A 14,544-nucleotide genomic window follows, 5' to 3' on the forward strand; every position below is an offset into this window, starting at 1 on the left:
TGCAGTATGCTGGAAGGAAGGGTGATAGCTCTCAACCTTCCATCTCCAAACTGAGGAACACTAGCCCTCATAATGTGGAACAAATGGGCAAAATGTGGAACACATACTAATGGCTTACTAACAACTTCAACTAGGAAGGTCATAGGATGGTTCAAATATGCTGGTTTTACTTATAAAAAAGATCTTTTAATGAATTAACATGATTCATTTCTGTTTGCAATGGATTTCACTTAAAAAAAATTCCTAACACTGAATGTGACAGAGTCTTTCAATGTGAAACTTTGAGGAACTTCGAGGAATGGGAAGACCCCAAATGAGGTATGTTCCTCATAATGAGGTACACTTGAGAGGTATGGGAAGGGTAAAGTTTTAAATATATTGGGGTTGTAAAGAAACATTTGTTTAACAGAGGAGCAGTATAACTGACTAATAGTTTACCAAATGAAGCAGTACATACAAAAATCAGTTGAGTTCAAGCACTGTAAGACATAGATTATGTTATAGGAAAGGTAAAGGTAGGGGAGAGCTGCTAATTAGTGTAACAGGTGGATATGCTACAGCTTGGTTCGGAGAGATAGACTTCAGATTTCTATATTATATTCTTTACTGCTTGATAATAGTGTTAGTGAAAGTGCAGAGAAAGAGCATAACTTCACGGGGTAGTGACGGTCGTTCTGCTTAGATTTCCACCAGTACAAAGCAGATGTCTGCATTATTTAATTCAGGAAAGGGATGGCATACTTTTACGATGTGTTAATGAACCCTTAATGAGCATTTAATGCATTTTGTGGCAGGCTTCCAGAAGACTAACTTGTTATACCCTTCATTTTAAAGTGAATGGAAGGGCGCCAGATTCTTGCATATAAAATTCTCAGCAGATTTGATAAAATAGTAAAATAGTTTACTGAAAAAAAAAAGGTTCAGCTTCTGAGATGACGGAATGAAAAAAAATGTGCAGATACTGTTAGCTGGTGAAGTTTTATAATGTGGTACAAGTAGAGAAAAAAAAGAAAAGAAAAACTGCACACGCCTGCTGCAGTTTTAATGTGGAATCAACCACCGGGTTACGAAACATTGTTCTTTGGCTCAAGAAGTAGTCAAAAATGCTGAGTGACTGCTAGAAGTTATATATTTTTCCGAGGGATATTTTTGAAAATTAGGCAAGTAAGACAGACAGTGATCCTCTTCTCCGGAGCTGTGGTTGCTGCAGAATAGTGCTTTACATAGATTAACAACTTAATTTAAGCATCTCAGAAGTCACAACTGGAAATGGAGCACAGATGGAAAAATTCACACTTTTAGAGTAATTGAGAAGTGGGTATTCTAAGATAGATAGAAAAAGAAAGGAAAGCAGAAATCTGTAGGTGCGGGAAAGAAACAGAAAATCTTTGAGAAACTAGAAAAGGTACTGATTCTTATATGACATTCCATAGTTACAAATGTGTACAACATTTGCAACAACATCCATTGTAGTCTGGATAGCTGAATTTAACTTGCACCTACTGATGATAGCTAGGTAATGGTACCCCGTAACAGTAATAGATAGTGCTTTACTCTGGAGGGATAGGGTGTATGTGAGACTGGTCCTTGTAGTTCATGAAGTGTATGAAAAATAATATCTCTGAAGCATATACAGTGAGAGGGAAAATCAATGTGGGTCACTTTCAGATGCGGAGTGCCATAGCAGTTTAAACATGTCTGATTCACAGGTCTCCAGCTGAGGGTATCGAGGCAGACAAGGAATTATTCCAAGAAATCTGTGTTCCGTCAGCTGAAGGGGACTTAGTACCACTGCAGACTTTTATATACCAGATGTAGACTAAGGTTTCCGAACAGCTGTGTCAAGTAATGAGCCAAGGAAGTTTGGAACACTTTCAAGGCACTAACCTCAGACAGCCTTAGAGCCAACCAGGGACATGGCAATTTCAAATTTGACAGGAACCAAAGCAGAAGAATTACAGAAGTTAGTGCAGAAGGTTAATTTGAGCAGTTTGATTTGGTCAGTTTGGTTTAGCATGTAGACAGTGTCTCAGACTGTAACAACATAAATACTGTAGATTTCAAGATAGCAGCATTGTGCTAAAATGAATGAAAAATATCAATGAAAGCCTCATTAAGGGGGTGTCATAAGTAGATGGCACAACCGAAGGCAGCCATTCTAGAAATGCACATTTTGAGCGCTAAACTGAAAATAAATGCAAGACATGAAGAAAGAAATCACTATGGTTTATAGAGATGCATCTGTGAGGGTAAGGTATAAAATACTATGCTTCTGAAAATATAAGGAATTCACGAAAGTTAATAATGTTAACCACTGCACCACAATACCACCCCCATTCCTTTTTTCTGAAACACAAGGGCTATAATTAGAGCAACTTGATCACAGTGTTTTGGAAGTGTGGCCTTCTTGTTAAGAAGTTGTGAAAGAAAGTATACTTCATTTTTGTGTGAAAAAAATATATATTTGCATTTTCTCAGTGTAATGGCAAACTTGGTCATTATAAAAAGCACCGTAGAGAAGTTATGACAATTGTTTTGATTCATGTCTATTCTTGATCATGTAAATACTATTTTATCTTTTTACTGAGAAAAGTTTAATTTGTTAGGAGATCTGTAATGGTGTCACACTCACAGACAGAAGGAATATATGTTATTCTAGGCATGCAAATTATGCCACTTTTGTCATGGAATTTTGTGCTTTGCAAGTTAGCAGTTAATAAAGAAGATTGCAACAAGATTGCAAAATAATGAGGGGAAAGAAGCAGTAGTTAGTAAAAATCAGTGTCCAAGTGCAGCAAGAGAGTTGTTTCAGTCATAACTAGGCATCCCCAAGTGAGAAAGGGGAAAAAAAGTTTCTGGATGAGTTCACATAACCATACTTGGACAAGTACTGGTCCAATTAGCATTTCCGTTCACCGTTTTACATACTGGCAGAGAATCAAACAGCATAAGCACTGACATGTCTGCTCTTTTTCTGACCTGAAAGATGTACTTATATATTAGTCCCTCCTTCTGTTTCATAAAGCCCATAAAACACATCTGAGCTCTTAAGGCACACCTCCACACAACCCAATATTTTGGCCATAGGAGACTCCATTGTGAAACACACAGATGTCACACTCACAGTGTTAAGTAAGGAAAGAGTCATAGTCAGCTGTCTGTCAGGGGCCAGGATCCATCAGACACACTTAGTTCACCAAACCATTAGTACCAGTATGACTCAGTTATAGTCCATGTGGGAGTAAATGACCTGAGGCATACCTTCCTGGACTACATGAAGAAAGGCATGACAGAATTCTTGGACTGTGTCCCTAGACAATATGAGCTTAGCATTGAACAGCATTCTACCTTCCATAAGGGTGATGGGGTCTATATCATATTGTCGAATCACATTTCAGTGAAACATCTCTTCATTGAACAACTAAAGATCGAATGTCTAATCATCGAATGAACATTTTCAGTGAAAAGATTCCTAGGGCAAGACGATGGTTGGACTCTATCTGGAATTTGCCCTTTACCCCACTGTAGTGAGATCTTGGAGTTGGTATACTTAGTTAGAGGAGGTGTTAGGGGCATAGCCCCCCACCTGTGTGGTGTTTTGTTGTGTGGTTTTGCTCATGGTTGCTAAGGGAGAGTACCATTGCTTTGACCTTAGTAAGTTTTTGCTTAACAGTTCGTTCGCTGAATAAGTTGTTTGATAAATTGTTGTTTGATGAAGAGGCATTCATTAAAGTGTGATTCAAAAATATAATATAGACCCAGGATGATGCCACAACATGAAAAGAAATAATTGACTTGAACAACTGACTTAGAGTATGGCTCGTTCATTCAAAGGGGGTACAATGATTGTCAGTCTGGGAGGATATGGTTGACGGACAATGCTGCTTTGTAGTTGTGCACCTGCTCCATCTGGGATCTCAAATATTGGCAAAAACTTTGTCCACTCCCATACTGCCTTTTTACGCATTACCAAATAGATAACTCTACAAACATAGCTAAATGAGGCTAGGAAAATTTGAAGATGTTACCGCTCAATGACAGGAGTCAACCATAATACATGCTTAAAAGTACTGCAGACACTCCCTATTCAAACTAACTCCATACTCTTGAGGAGACTTTACCCCAGTACATGCCTCTAAAACCTACAGACACTGAAAATAGGAACAGAAGCCCTTGAAAAACAGGAACATTCAGATACAAATCTGGACTTCTAATAAAATTTGAATGCCAAATATCATATAACTCTTCCCGCTTCGAGAAAGAATGTGAGATACTACTCAGAATTACATGTTTAAAAAACAGATAGTGAAAAATGATGGAAAAATATAAAAACATTATCAAAGAGACAGTGTAAAATCTGTTAGACTTTTGTGTACTGCATTGCAAAATTCTATAACACAAGTTAATTTATTTTTGCTTCAGAACCAAGGAGTTGTAAGATGCAAGTCTTCTTTCTTTAGTTTATTGCTGCCACTAGAATGTTGATCATGTAGTATGGTTTTTAGTGTACTATACAGATTCAAAAATGACGTGATGAAGAGGATTCAGAAAATCTTGAGCATGGTTAAATCAAGCCTGAAGGAAAGGATACACATCCAAAAATAGGAACATCCTAAATTAGACCTGAAAATAGAAACATTCCTCCAAAATAGGGACAGTTGAGAAGTCTGCCCCAATATAAACTAGGAATCATACTTGATCCCTAACATGCAGGCCCAGAGATTCCTGGACTTTGTAAAGTGCAAATACCTTGGACTCATTAGTCCGTACGCTCACAAGGGATGCAAACATCCTTGACCTGGTCCTCACAAATATGGCATAACACTGCACCCTCCCGAGTCCAATGTCCTTGTTGGTCAGGACAGACCATAAAGCTGTCTCCTTCGAAGTAAAGGTAAATCCAGGGGCACCATGTAAACCTGAAACGTCTAGGAATTTGTCTTGGGCAAACTTCCTACTACTAAGTGACACCCTGGCAACATTTCAAGCAGATTTTGAAGCCTCCCAAACCCTGATAACACCACTGCCTATTCAGAATTGTTCAGAGAAACCCTGTATGGTCATATTAACAGCTGCATAGAGACAGCTGAACCCACTGAAATTAAGCACAGGATCAAGTAAAAAAATAAGCCACCCTGGTGGAATCTCAAAATCAATAGGTTGTACAACAAAAAAGAAGAAACTCATGGCAAAAATTAGGAGGTGCAATGCCCAGCTAGGTAAAGAATCCCTCATAAATCTAAACAAGCAACTCAGGGGGCTAATAAAGTCCACCAAAGCTAAATTTGAGGTAAAATTAACCTCCAAGGCCAAGGACAATAACAGAGCTTTCTTCAGCTATGTATGTAACCTCAAAGGCAGTAGACAGCAATGTACTGAATTAATTGTAAATGGTGTAATCTTGGAGCAAGAAAATATAGCAAACCTCCTGGCAAACACATTTAGCTCTAGTTTTACCGTCTACTCCCTGCCAGATACCACTCAAGAAATTGCCACATCCATAACATCCCGAATTATCACTAGAGAGCAGGTGCTCACACTCTTCAAGGCCAAGAATGATGTACCAATAGGTCCTGATAATATCCAAGGATGCCTCCTTAGTAGCATGAAACATGAACCAGTGGGCCCTCTAAAATCACTATTTAACCATAGCCTCCAAACAGACTTTGTGCCAAACGAATGGAGAACTGCAATGGTTATCCGGCTGAACAAGGATGGGTCAGCCATAGACCTGAGAAATTATTGACCAGTAAGACTGGCTAGCCTGATATAAAAAATTATAGCGATAATAATCATGGATATCCAAAATAACAATATAGATAACTTACAAACATTGGACCCAAGTTAATTTAGGTTTGACAAGGGTAGATCTTATCTGCTCAACCTGTTGGATTTCTTCGATAAGGTCACTAAAACAATGACTCTGGGTGTAATGGTGAATACTGTCTATCTCAAACTGACCAAAGCATTTAACACAATATTACACTCAGACATTGAGGAAAAGCTGACTAAACTAGGTATAAACTCATACATCACCCACTGGCTAACCAGCTGGCATACAGATGGGACTAAATAAGATAGAATATGGACGTTTTCCTCCATAAAAAGGCCAGTTACTAGTGGGGTGCCTCAGGGCTCAGTGTTGGAGCTGCTGTTGTTTGGCATCTGCTTGTCTGAGGTCAGGTCTGTCATAAAGGTCCTCTGGTTGACCAAGTTTGCAGATGATTCAAAATTGCATACAGTCATTGACTCCCACCAAGACACAAATATCTTCCCAGAAGGCTCGACACAGACTAATAACTGTAGCTAGATCCATGGTCTAAAACTCATTTGAAAAACTGCATCATAGTGTCTTTCAGAAAGACGTCCACCCCAGCAAACTACTACATTGGTAATACCCCACTAAGAGTAGACTCTGCAGTCAAGTATTTGGGAATGCTTGAAGACAGTGATTTGGCATTTGACCATCATGTGTCCACTGTAGAGAGTAAATCATTCTATATTGCACAACTTATATGTAGGGGTATGGCATATAAACATGTCAAGCATATGCAACAACTGGAGAGTCCTCAGAGATTCCTAACAAAAAGAATACGTGATATGGAAAATAAATTATATGTGGGCCACCTCAAAACCTTGTCATTATAAGCATCTCCTACAGGCCGCTAAGAAACAACCTATGCCTGGTCTGAAAAGTGTACTCTGATCCAGCCCTAATGGACCTGTTACGCATCTATAAAACAAATAGCATCATGGGTACCTGATCCAGGGACCAGCATTTGCCTGGAGTGTAAATAGAATGAACTAGAGGGGCAGCTATGTGTCTCAGAAGCTCCCTTTCTCTGGTACTTCTTTTCATCTGTGTGAAATAGAGTTCACCCCTGCACTTATTTAGTACTGAAGACAGCTGCTAATTAGCATATGCCTCAATCCTTTAATGCCTCATTAGCATATACTACAACCACAGAGTCGCCCTACCATTGTGCTGCTCATCTTTGTGCAAAAGCACTGTGGTATGACTGTCTCTCAACTTCAAAAAGTTCCCATGGGTTGTACACCTCATGTGCACCTCACAGTAACTTCTGATAGTTACTCTCTCAATGACAGTTTCTTAAATATTCTTGTTTCTCATTTCAGTCCAAGAACAGTGTTTATTTATTAAATAAGTACATTAATAAAAGATATGAATGAATAAATACAATGTAATCTATATTAGTAACTGACTAAGACTGGGAACAAAGTGTCAAGCAGGTAACAAGGCTGTAAGGACAATGCATGACTGTAACTGTCAGGTTTAATTTTTCACCTTATGTGTATTTATGGCAATAAGTAAGGAGAAACCCTCGAAGACATAAGCTTTGTCTTGCAAAGCCAGACTTTTTTTATTTATTGATATGTATTTCATTAATGTTTTTTGGTGCTTGGGGGGTTGGGCAGTGGTGAAACATTTAACGATGGTGCCTGACAGCTGTAGGTTCTCTGATCTGATTCCTGGCTATTGTGCCTTTTGTGGAGTGTCTGCCTGCGCTGCCTGTGTCCACCTAGGTTTTTCCAGGTGCTGCATTTTCCTACCACATCCCAAATACATGCTGTTAGATAAATTGTCAGTTCTTTTAAATGCCAACAGGTATGTGGAAGATACCTGAGCGTATGTGTGTACCATGAACTGGACCAGCATCCCAGCTATGAATAGTTCTTGCCTTTTGCACATTGCATGCTGATATAGACACTGACTCCCCCACAACCCTGAATAGGATAAAACAGGTACCAGTGAATGAATGAGCAAATTACAGTGGCATTTTGATCTTACTTTCCTGGACTGACTCTTTTTAGTTCCTAGCACACTCTGATAATGATGCAAGTTATTGAGATTGACTTTATAGAACTTATTTTATTTTTATTTATTTAAGATTTGTTTACCGGGAAAGTCTGTCTTGGAATGAAACAAATTTTCAGCAGAGGCCCAGGGGGAAATGCTCCAGACTCATATCTTTGGGACGTGGGAGGAAACCGGAGTACCCAGAGAAAACCCACACAAATGCAGGGAGGGCATGCAGACTCCGCACAGAAGCCACCCCAGCCAAGAATCAAACTGGAGAACCTCTTGCTGTGAGGCAACAATGCTACCACTGTACCACTGTGCCATCCAAAGAATGAACAATAACTACCCTGTCTAGTTTTATATTAGCAATAATAAATGAACTTTGTTAAAAAAACAGGAATTAGGACTGTTATTTCTCCTTTTAAAGTAAGTTCAACAAGATAAGGGGTAGGAGCAGTGTTATAATGCAACGGTGGTTGTTTTAGAAGCATTAATAGAGTTAATTTATTATTAAGGAACAGATGGTATTTCACGTCAGTTTCCAATAACTTATTTTTCCTTATGGTTATAAAGAATAAATATGAGCAGAAGATATATGAAGTGAAAGATCTTTACAAAACAGAGTCTAGTATATGTGCATGTGTTTATGTGTGTGCGTATGTATTTGAATGAGTGCACAAATGTTGGTGTGTATGTATGAATGCTCTGAATGTTGACACTAAAAATATTGATAATGGAAGGCTGAATCACACAGTTTCAACACCAAACAAAATAAAGTATTACAACATGTGCTATGCAAGGGGCAAGTCCTCCTACACTCCTTATACCCCTGTTACTAATGTATTCTAACACTGAGACCACACTACTGTCAAAAAGGGCAAAATCCCAGTCCCCACCTCAGTTGGTATCTCATTCATCGGCTTGCTAAAGTTTATATCTGTAACATTAACAGTACTTGGAACACATCTAGAGCCTGTTTACTGCATTTCCTGTGTTGCACTTAATTTAAAATTGTTTTTTTCTCTAAAAACTGCATTTTACCTGATTTTGGCCTAGCACTCAAATGTGGGGTCATTTATTGCACTGTTGTGATAATTTTGCTGCTTGTGTATCTCTGCTACCTTTAAACTACAAAAAAAAAAAAAAAAAAAATCTTGCTTTTTTCCCACTTTCTGAAAGTTAAGAAAGTTCAGTTACAGATTTGCTGTTCTGAACTGTTTGGAAGTTTCTAGAAGGCCAGTGCTTGCTTGGGCTAGAGGGAAGTCTCTGTGTTCACCAGCGGGAGTGGTTAACACTGAACAGCCTGCCTGTCCCTGGAGGAGTGGTTACTACCTAGAAGCTGTAGTTTTATTGGCCATTTTGGGTCAATTCTAAACTCCTTGATCTGTCTCTCTTAAAACCAGGCTGCCTCATGGTTTTGGCGTCTTTTCAGGCTTGCTAGTTGTTGCTGAAGCACCTACCAAGAAGAGAAAATGCTGAGAGAAGAAAAGGAGCCACTTTTGTGATTTTAAGTATTTTCTTCTGATTTTTTTTGTTAAGTTTTACTGCTTTGCCGCCTACTTTTTGGCATTTTCCGGCTTGCTAAAGTTTATATCTGTAAAAGTAACAGTACTTGGAACACATCTAGAGCCTGTTTACTGCATTTCCTGTGTTGCACTTAATTTAAAATCGTTTTTTTTTCTAAAAACTGCATTTTACCTGATTTTGGCCTAGCACTCAAGTGTGGGGTCATTTATTGCACTGTTGTGATTATTTTGCTGCTTGTGTATCTCTGCTACCTTTAAATTACAACAAAAAGAATAAAAAACAAAAAAATCTTGCTTTTTTCCCACTTTCTGAAAGTTAAGAAAGTTCAGTTACAGATTTGCTGTACTGAACTGTTTGGAAGTTTCTAGAAGGCCAGTGCTTGCTTGGGCTAAAGGGAAGTCTCTGTGTTCACCTGTGGGAGTGGTTAACACTGAACAGCCTGCCTGTCCCTGGAGGAGTGGTTACAACCTAGAAGCTGTAGCTTTATTGGCCATTTTGGGTCAATTCTAAACTCCTTGATCTCTCTCTTTTAAAATCCTACAACTCTCTTTTTGCGTGGTTTTGCACACTGAGCAGCGTCAGGCAGCGCCGCCTAAACAGGTTTAAACTATTCCAGGCTTCACAAAGTCTGCTCTTCACTTTTTCCCTTAGAACTGTTCAAACTCTCAAAGTAATCACTCTATTCTCTTTCTAAAGCTCTGCACTTGTTCAGCTCTTATAAGGAAACACTAACTAACTAAAGCACTACACCCTCCTTGATTTCTCATAAGTATTAGGCTCCCGATTGGTCCTTCCTGATCAATTGAAAAATCAGTTCCCTTCCCTAATCTGATCAGTAAAAAAACAGTTCCCTGTACTAATCTGGTATGTCCAAGGGTCAGTTTCAAGGTTACTCTCCAGTCCAGCTGGTGAATCTGGGAATTTTGAGGCAATGTTACAATTGCCTTATGCACACAGACAACCCTCTCCTCCTTCCAACAAACTCTTATACATGTGAGAGATGCAGTTACACAGCCAAACTGGAGGCAGAGCTCTCTCAACCCAAGACTGGCACAGTCAGTCAGGAGGAAAAGGTAACCACCCACACCACAAATCCAGTCTCACACAGACCTATTGCTTCTGCATACCCAACACATAAACACACAAAAACATACTCGGAGGCTCTAAATAAAAATATGCCTAAACAGCAAAGACCTCCTAAGCAGATATCCAAGCAACAGCCACCCCTCAACAATACCCACGAATCACATATCTCACAAAATCAGTGTGCCTCACAGTCACAGCTCTTAAGGCCAAACAACACACCAAATACACTTGTTATAGGGGACTCTATTGTCCGGCACACTGACGTCCTGCTCACCAGACTGAACAAGGAGAAGGTCACTGTAAGCTGCCTGTCGGGTGCCAGGATCCACCACATAATGCAAGCACTCACTGCAAAGCAAGTACAAGTATGACTCCATCATTGTCCATGCTGGTGTGAATGACCTGAGACATGCCTCCCTGGACTACATAAAAAGAGACATAGAGGAGCTCTCTGACCATGTATCCCAGGCTGGTATGACCCTGACCTTGAGTAGCATCTTGCCCTCACCAAGAATGATGCCACAGTATAAAGACAAAATGATCAGTTTCAACAATTGGCTAAAGTATTGGTGTCATTCAAAGGGGATCCAGTGTCTGTCAGCCTGGGATGATATGCTCGACAAGCCATGTTGCTTTGCTAGGGACGACTTGCACCTGTCACCCTTAGGCTTTTGTATACTGGCCAAGGCTCTTGCCACCCCCATAGTGCCTTTTTTAGGCAAGGCTCAAAGGAGAAACCCACCTCCATAGACAACCCAAGGATAAAAAAACTAAAGGTAATGCTACTCAATGCCAGAAGTCTAAACATCAAGATGCACGCACTCGAGGCTCTCCTCAGTAGGGAGAAAATTAATGTCTGTGCAGTAACAGAAACCTGGTTCAAGGCTCCTGAGAGCACCCCAGCACTACCAGGTTATAACTCATACCATGCGTTTCGGCCCCAAAACTCGGACTGAAGCACAAAAGGAGGGAGAGTATCTATATTCAAAGATACCTACACCTCCAGGTTAGTGGCACTGCACGAAACATCAGAAACAATCCATGTGCAACTAACAGCGGGCAAAACTGCCTTTCAGTTTGTAGCCTGCTACAGAATACCCTCCCTATTACAGGAACCCCACTTGGCATTCCTGAGAACACTGGAGGATATGAAGGTCTCTCCAAACACTATGTTATTGGGTGACTTCAACTACCCAAACATTGACTGGGAAAACTACTCAAGCCCAAACACCCTCGCCCAACGGTTCCTTGAATTTATAAACTCTAACGCAATGGAACAACTGGTCACCACTCCCACAAGAGGGAACAACATATTGGACCTGGTCATCACCAACATGGGGTCGCTATGTTCCACACCAGAGGTAAACCCCTCATTGGTAAGATCAGACCATAACCAAATTTCCCTGGACATCCATATCCCGTCCCCACCCCCAGCCAAGGGAATCACTGTAAAGAATTTCTCAAAAGCCAACTTTGCACTTCTCAAGACTGAGGTGGAATCCTTCAAAGCCCCATGGGCCAGAGGATAATACAGCCCAATCCGCAGAATCCTTTACAAATGCATTCTATGAGCACCTGCAGGAATGCATGGATCGTGCTATCCCAAATAAAACCAAGACTCACTCCTCCAAAAACAGGAGACCGGTCTGGTGGACCCCAGCCATAAATACGCTATACAACAGAAGGAGGAAGCTACTACATGACAGAGCAAAATCCCAAAAAGGGAAGGCATCTCTGATCAGTATTAGCAAGAAACTTCGATCCCTCATAAAATCATCAAAGGCCAGTTTCAAAAGAAAAATTGCCCTAGACACTAAAGATAATCACAAGGCCTTCTTTAGTTATGTGCAGAAACTCCCAGATATGCTCTGAATTGTTGCATAATGGTACAAAATATACCAAACCTACAGACATAGCCAACATCCTGGCAGACAGATTCAGTGCAAATCCCCCCCCCCTTCCGCCCCAAAGGAACAAATGCCTATCCCAACTGAATGTAACCTCCCTGACATCACAGATACACAGGTGAAAGCTGCCCTCTCCAAAGCAAAAAACACAGCATCTATGGAACCAGACGGTGTCCCAGGCTGTGTCTTACATGAGCTCCAAGAAGAACTGAACCCTCACATTAAGTCACTGTTCAAACTTAGCCTTACTACAGGATATGTACCCAAAGAATGGTGTACAGCTACAGTGGTCCCACTCCACAAAGGTGGTGCCACAACGGACCCCGGAAACTATCGCCCCATAAGCCTGACTAGTCTGGTCTGTAAAGCTATGGAGCGTATTATCATGGAACTCATAAACAAAGACATTGGAAGCCTCCAGACACTGGACCCTACCCAATTTGGCTTTGTTAAGGGCAGATCTTGCCTCTTAAACCTTGTTGATTTCTTTGAAACAGTTATCAAAGCCATAGATGAGGGCAAGGTAGTCCACACAGCCTACCTGGACCTTGCAAAAGCCTTCGACACAATACCCCACTCGGGCATCATAAATAAGCTTTCCAGCTTAAATATCAACCCCTATATCACAAGATGGGTTGCAAACTGGCACAGAGATAGAACCCACATGGTCAGAATTGCAGGTGCCATGTCTGAATCCAAACCAGTTACAAGTGGCGTCCCACAGGGCTCAGTTCTGGGACCTCTCTTGTTCGGTAAATACTTCTCTGAGGTTCAGGCTAACACGAGGGGATTATGGCTGACAAAGTTCGCAGATGACTGCAAACTGGGGGCCATAATTGAATCTCCAGCTGACACAAGCATCCTCCAAAAGGGTCTCACAGAGATGGATGCTTGGTGCCAGAGCTACGGCCTCAAGCTAAATGCTAAAAGTGGAGAGTCATCCCCTTTGGGAAAAACAAGGTGCCCACAAATTACCACATAGGTGGTAACCCATTAAGTACGGAAGAAGTAATTAGAGATTTGGGGACCAACGTAGATAGTAATCTCTCCTTTGATAATCACATTGCCAAAGTGGTTAGAAAGACCTTCTATATAGCCCATCTTATCACGAAAGGGTTCGCATATAGATCAAGAGAGGTCATTGTGCCCCTCTACTCGTCACTCATCAGGCCCATAATTGAATGCAATGCCCCTTTTGGGATGTACCTTACCCGACACCAGCAGCAACTGGAGAGACCCCAAAAGTACCAAGAGGATCATGGGCTACAAACAGATGTCATATGCAGCTCGACTAAAGAAACTCCAGCTCTACTCAGTTGCTTACCGCCTACTCAGAGGCAATCTATGCCTGACGTACAAAGCCATGTCAAACCCAGAATTAATGGACATGCTCCACCTCAAAAAATCCAAGTCCCTTAGAGCTACACGCTCCAGGGACCTAAACCACAACACAAAAATAAATTGGACATGCTGGAGGGACAGATTCATTTCCCAGAAGCTCCCTCACTCTGGAATAGAATCCCAGTTCATGTTAGACATAGCCCCTCGCTGACCCTCTTCAAGCAAAATCTGGATGCGTGGATGGGAAATCGCAAATTCACCCCTGTGATCTCTCCTGTGTCCCTGCTAGACAGAGGCACTGTAAACTAATCTTAAAAGGGTACCTTCTGTGACCTACTTTACAGAGGCACAGTAGGCTAATCTAATAGGGAGGCGGAAGCCAAATACACTCTGGCTAGGCTTATAAATGCCCTAGGGCAGATAGCCTAGTATCTACCTATGAACCTACGAACTGCTTCCTTGTAAATGCTAAACAAGCTGGTCGACTTTGCGTGATTTCACCTTCCAGTGTCAATATTATGAGCATTCTGAATGTATCAAAAAAAAAAAAAAAAAAAATATATATATATATATATATATATATATATATACACACACACACACACACACACACATATATATATATATATATATATATATATATATATATATATATATATATATATATATATATATATATATACACACACACATAGTAGAGCCTGCATAATTCTTGTGGTTAACAGTAAACTTCCTTCAGTAGTATGGTATAAATTGTACCACCAAACATTTAGACCTCAAGAAATGTCCCAAGACCTTTGACAGCCTTTGACATGATAAGGGGACTCTGAGTTAGAATGGGACACGCTGCACCTACCAGAT

Source organism: Protopterus annectens, chromosome 12.part0 (assembly GCF_019279795.1).
Source record: "Protopterus annectens isolate FY-2018-M chromosome 12.part0, PAN1.0, whole genome shotgun sequence".
Lineage (NCBI taxonomy): Eukaryota > Metazoa > Chordata > Ceratodontiformes > Protopteridae > Protopterus > Protopterus annectens.